Source organism: Neltuma alba, unplaced genomic scaffold, assembly GCF_004799145.2.
Source record: "Neltuma alba isolate B1F8T4 unplaced genomic scaffold, ASM479914v2 tig00006951_pilon, whole genome shotgun sequence".
Taxonomy (NCBI): Eukaryota; Viridiplantae; Streptophyta; class Magnoliopsida; order Fabales; family Fabaceae; genus Neltuma; species Neltuma alba.
Window position 1 is genome coordinate 112,084 of NW_021634632.1, and position 6,866 is coordinate 118,949.

The following is a 6,866-nucleotide window of genomic DNA, read 5'->3' on the forward strand; positions in this document are numbered from 1 at the left end:
GTTAACACTTGAACTGACTTATCAATTTAGAATTTTTACTTGTTAATGTATCCAGCTGACCTATAACACATTATTGTTTCTCTTATGTTTGCATGAAATGGAAAAATATGGAAGAAGGAAAAATAATTAATTTCATAATAATAAAAAAAATAATATCCATACAAGCAACGGAACTGCATAAGATCTCAGCATTCAAGTATATTGAGTGTTTGAAGGGTCATTGCCTTTAGCGAGCTTCAATTTCTGAAGTACTCATTCCATTTAACGACCTAAATTCTTCACCAGCAAATGGATTTAATTGATTACAAGTAGTTTTCTTGAAAATAAATCCTGGTTGTTCAGGAGGTGGAAGAACTATGTCATTATCCAACACGGAAATGACTTCCAACATAGTTGGCCTATCTGTTGCATAGTTTTGTACACATAGAAGTCCGATATTTAAGCGTTTTATAACTTGTTCAAGACATGTCTCACCTCGTAATGATGGATCAACAATCTCCCTTGCTCTACCTTCTCCCCACATTTCCCAAACCTGGATTTATCAAAGGAATTAGGTTATTAGATTGTTGAAGAGAAATTTTTAATTTCTAAGTGGTTGATTCTTATAGACATATACTTGCGTGTCCAACCAAAGTATGGCTAATATCATCATACTGACTGCTACATTTTCTTCCGCTAACAATCTCAAGAAGTAAAACTCCAAAACTGTAGATATCAGATTTTGTTCAGAACAATCCTTCCATTGCATATTCAGGTGACATGTAACCACTGTAAATTAGAAAAGATTATCAGATGTTACAAAATTCATTCTACTTTAAAATAGTGGTGTTTTGCATTGTTGAGTACTTACTAGGTTCCAACAACATTGTTTGTGTTTGCTTCAATCTGGTCTCCACCAAATATTCTAGCCATGCCAAAATTAGAAATTTTTGGATTTAACACAGAGTCTAACAAGACATTACTAGCTTTCAAATCTCTGTGAATTATCCTTAATCTTGAATCATGGTGAAGGTATAAGATTCCTCTTGCAGCACCACAAATGATATCAAATCGTTTGCTCCAGTCTAAATGTAACTTCTTTGCTTGATCTGAACAAAATATTAAAACTATCAAAAGTGAAGAACACTTGATAAACTTCGATATTATAGAACAACAACCAAAAAAAAAAAAAAAAACAAGAAGAAAGTTTCAATATTACTTATGCAAAAACTCTTGAAAGAAGACGTACCAAAAATGAAAATGTCCAAACTTTTATTTGGCAAATATTCATAGATCAATATCCTCTCTTTTCCTTGTATGCAATAACCTAAAATCTTTACAAGATTTCTATGTTGGAGCTTTGCCATTAAAGTAGCTTCATTTTTGAACTCTTTAGTGCCTCGTCCAGAATGCTGTGATAGCCTCTTCACTGCTACAGTCATTCCATTTTGCAGTATACCCTGAAGTCAAAAATATTACTTCAATTTCCTATTAAGTGTTACATATAAGGCATGGTTTTAAAAAATATTAATGCCATTGAATTAAAAATGATGTTCATCTCAACGTCGTGAAATTTAAGACCAACTACCAGCGAATGACTACCTTATAAACTGAACCAAAACCACCATGTCCAAGCTTGTTAGCATCAGAGAAATTCTCAGTTGCTGCAATTATATCACTTAGATCGAACAATGATAAATCCGAACCATTTCCTCTATCAACTAAATATCCATCAAGCCTTCTTCTCGCTGTATATTAAAAGAATGGTAAAAGATCAAGCGCAATAAATATAATTCAGCTGCCCTAGAAAAGTGATCTTTTTTTTTTGTTTTGACAAATTCATAAAAATTTAGCTTACCTTGTTTCTTCTTCTTTGCAAACCAATACACAAAAGTGATCACCAACATTAAGAGGCAAACAGAAACGACTAGTGCGCCCATCCCCTTCTTGCCAAGAGAACTATGAGGCTTGTTTTCATATTTAGCTGCAGAGATAAGAATGATATGTTGAAGAAGACAATACCATTGAAATTTTCTATAAGAATAATATATTGGGAAAATTAGGGAAAGAAAAAGTCTCTGATTGAAAAATTAATTGGAAAATGATATCTGAAATTATATTTTCTATATTTTTTTATATACACATCAAGTACTTACGCTCCTTTGAATTCCAGGTAACCATTTATTAATTAATCTGTTAATCAGGGACTTTTCATTTTCCTCAAAATTTCCATAATATTATATTTTGCAGTTTGGAAAATATGACGATTTAAAAAAAAAAAAAAAGAGGTCAAGTTGATTATATTCACATACACATTTTAACAATAAATAATAGCAAAATAATAAGTATCCATATTTTATAGGTGAATTTATAAGGACGCATGTATTTTAAAAGCTAATAACACAAAAATAACAAGTGTTAATATGAAAATTTACAAATCTAATTTACATAATGAGAGCTGATAAAAAACTACAAGTATTGATGGATAAATTTATGAGTACTTATGCATATTTTAACAATCAATAATAACAAGATAACAAGTGTGATTGGAAAAAGTATCAACTAAAGGAGTGATAACTACAATTTAACTAATTTTTTAATCTCAATGAATGAGTTATCTAATTCCTATATTAGGAATTGGAAGGCTGTATGAACTAGCTAGAGGAATAATGATCATACGTCTAAAACATGAATTTAATTTAAAAGGGAAAAATTAATAAAATAAAAAGAAGTGAATATAAGAATTGTACCTAATTCAACTGCATCCACACGAACATACAAATCTTGACCCACACTATTAAATATCCTAATGTCTTCCATGTCAGCATGCCACGTCAGGCAGCCTCTCAGAGTGACCTCATTTGCACTCGCAAATGCTTCACATGAACAATCCTTCGCACACTTCTCTTTACATTCTTCCGAGCTCATGCCAATGCTCTTATCATCCAACTCTACCTTTGATGTATCTGGTAGTTTCGCACGTGCACTTTCACAAACCCTCCCCACTTTGACACGTGGACACATCCTTCTTCCTCACGCACCCACCACCCGACCCCTTTCTCATTTCTGGTTTTCGGATTCAAATCCAGGCAAGCACACACATGAAACTTGTCTGCAACAACATAATACGAGTCACAGTAACTATTGGACCCGCATCGCCGATAATGGTCACAGTTATCTCTTGGAATGTGTAGGATTTCCTGCCATCTATGGCCTTCGGGTTGCCACGTGTATCGGCTCAAGTGACCCGAATTATCAAGAACCATTCTTGATAACGCTGAAGGATCGTTGAGACTGTACATTATGCTCGTTTCATTTGCATCATCCACGAAGCTAACGTTGAAGATGAAATAGTTTGGGATCATCTCGGGTATTCCGCCCCATCTTTGACCCGTCCAAGACCCAGCCCGATAGATTGGGTCCTCGTTTTTGTAGACGAAGAACTGAGGATAGCCTCTCGGGTCGATCTTATAGCTCATGCTTCCGGGTCTCGGGTCGTCAAGGGATTTCCATGAGGTGAGGAATCTTTTCAATCCGGTCTTCTTATCCAATCCGAGTTTCATAAGCGGAAGCATGGTGTCGCAGGGATAATCAAAACTCTGCCAAAGAACCTTACTTGTGCCATTATTTTCGACCAAAACCAAGTTTCCTGTGTCTAGAAGCTTCGCGAAGGTCTTAGTGGGAGATGATGACGACGAGAGTGAAACATTGGAAGACCAAATGGGATTTGGATTCGTATGGTTGGCAACAAGAACGATGTTCCCATGAATGTCGATTGAGAGAATTCCAAGTATCATTAAGAGGGTTGCCTCTGTTGGCAACCCAGACAAGGGTTCGCTCTGAAACTTGGTTGTACCAGATTCCGACGAAGCTGTTTTTGGAATTTTCGTCGGGTGTGAAGAACCAAGGGCAAAGGTTGTTCCGTCGGAGACCAAAACGTCGCCGTTTTTAAGAGGCTTGCCTGGGGTTATTCTGTTTAGGGAGTGACAAGAAGAAGAGAAGAGGAAGAGAATTAGGAATGTGGAATATTGATCAGAGTTAGCTCTTTAGCCAGAAGGAGCTTCATGGTGGTGATCGATGAAGACCAGTGAGGGTGTTTAGAGGTTTGTTAATTTCTCTACCAAAACTTCAACTGTCAAACAACTAACAAAGATGGCCGAAGTGGAGGTACATGTGTGATTGAGACACATGAACAAACGTATGAAAAAGGTTATGGTGGGTTCTTTGAAAGTCTTTGGTTCCTTCTTCTGCACGGGTTGCGGTCATCACATAAAAGATAATGACATGAAGGAAAGTATGATACACTTCCTCCTATATATAGATATATGTGTGTGTGTGTATACATATATATATATATATATATATATATATGAATGTTACATTCTTAGGCATAGGACTACTGATCCTTTATATGAGTTATTGTTTTGGCTGAAATTTTATGTCTTTTTTTTTTTTATTCCCATTAAATGCATGACCGTATATTATTACTCATTTTCTCTTATTTAATAAACTATAAGACTCAATTTTTTCCACTCATATCTCTCTCACTTCTTTCACAAAGAAGGTATATCTTTGACAAAATGATTCATTTCTTGCATATTTATTATTTTTAAACTAATTTTAATTAGCCATCATTTTGACGTAGCTGATTTTATTAGTTGTAACTGATTTCATTGGTTGTAACTTACTCCTTTGGCTCTATTTGATAATGCAAATAAAGAAAATTTTCTTATTAGTGACATAAATGTACTATTTTGACATTTACGTATTACAATGTAGATAGTTTTTTTTAAAGGTTTATAACTTTATATATTAAATATGGATAAACTTAAAAAATTGTTATATTTTAAAGAAGAGTTAATATAGTTTATGATTTTTCTTAGTGTGTATAAAACATACTACCTCGAGTCCTTAATATAGGAGTTTATTTGACTTTTATTTTGGTTCTAAATATAAGACCCCAATTCATTTTTTCTCTCATATTTATTTACTTATTTCCAAGATAGTCCTTGTAATAATAGTACTACCTCCGATCCTACTTATAAGAGCTAGTTGACTAATTGAGGAGATTAAGGAAAGAAGTTAAATTAGTTATTTGTAATAAATAGATGTTGTCTTTCCTAAAATATCCTTGCTAATCAAGTATATTGATTAGAACATCATTGTTAGAAGAATTGTCTTGAAAAAAAATATATAAATATGAGAGACAAAGTGGATTGGAGTCTTATATTTAGGACCAAAATAAAAGTCAAACAAGGTCTTATATTAAATTATATTAAGGAACAGAGGTAGTTGTTCGAATCAATGTATTTGTTAGCAAGGATATTTTATGAAAGACAATAACTATCCATTACAAATAACTAATTTAACTAGTTTTCTTAATCTATTCAAATTAGTCAATAGCTCTTATATTAAAAATCAAACGTAGCATTAGAAATGTCTTAAATATAAGACCAGAGGAGTAAATATGAAAACCTAGGGCAAGGAATAACATATATATAAGTATGATACCCTCCCTCCTACCTATAGATATATGTAGACATATACATATACATATATTTGTTAGAAGATAATGACATCAAGAAAAGTATGATACACTTCCTCCTATATATAGATGTGTGTGTGTTGTGGGTGTGAATGTTACATTCTTAGGCATAGGACTACTGATCCTCTATATGAGTTATTGTTTTGGCTGAAATTTTTATGTCTTTTTCTTATTCCCATTAAATGCATGACCGTATATTAACTATTACTCATTTTCTCTTATTTAATAAACTATTAGACTCAATTTTTTCCACTCATATCTCTCTCATTTCTTTCACAAATAAGGTATATCTTTAACAAAACGATTCTTTTCTTGCATATTTATTATTTTGAACTAATTTTATTAGCCAACATTTTGACGTAGCTGATTTGATTAGTTGTAACTGATTTCATTGGTTGTAACTTACTCCTTTGGTTCTATATTATAAGGCAAAGAAAGAAAATTTTCTTAGCAGTGGCATAAATGTACTATTTTGACATTCATTTATTATAATGTAGATAATTATTTTTCAAAGATATATATATTAAATATGGATGAAGTTTAAAAATTATTATATTTTAAGGAAGAGTTAATATAGTTTATGATTTTTTTTTGCATGTATAAAACATACTACCTCCAGTCTTTAATATAAGAGTTTATTTGACTTTTATTTGATTCTAAATATGAGACCCCAATTCACTTTGTCTCTCATATTTATTTATTTTTTTAAGATAGTTCTTATAATAATGGTAGTTTTAAACTAATATACTTGATTAGTAATGATATTTTAGGAAAGACAATAACTATTTAGTACGAATAACTAATTTAACTAGTTTTCTTAATCTATTTAAATTAGACAACTAGTTCTTATGTTAAAAATTAAAAGTAGTATTAGAAATGTCTTAAATATAAGATCAGATTATATATAAAAACCGAGGGCAAGGAGCAAGATAGAGTAGAGTCATTAGGTCCAAGCGGTCATGAAGAAACCTAGCTGAAACGTTTCCTTATCAACGACAAATTAACATTGCGGTCTCAATAAATAACCTTGCATGTGATCCTGATAGAGACGCATCACACACAACTAGAGAGAGAGTGTGAGACCAGTTTTTTAATTATTACTCTCCCGTCCGTTTTTAATATAAGAGCTATTTAACTAATTTGATTATATTAAGAAAGTTAGGTAAGTTAGTTAACTATAAAAAATATGACATGTTTTTCCTAAAATATCATAATCATCTTCCTTAATATCCTCCCTCCCTCTTCTACTTAATTATGGTTAAGGGGGTATGCATAGGGGTAATTTATGAAAAATTGATAAATATGAGAAATAGGTCTTATATTTAGGATCAAAATTAACTCA

At 32.2% G+C, this 6,866-nt stretch overlaps 1 pseudogene; it reads right to left on the bottom strand.

Moving 5' to 3' along the window:
- Window positions 1-226: 226 nt before the first annotated feature.
- On the bottom strand, window positions 227-3,951 carry LOC114751498 (G-type lectin S-receptor-like serine/threonine-protein kinase At1g11410; annotated as a pseudogene).
- Window positions 3,952-6,866: the final 2,915 nt, after the last annotated feature.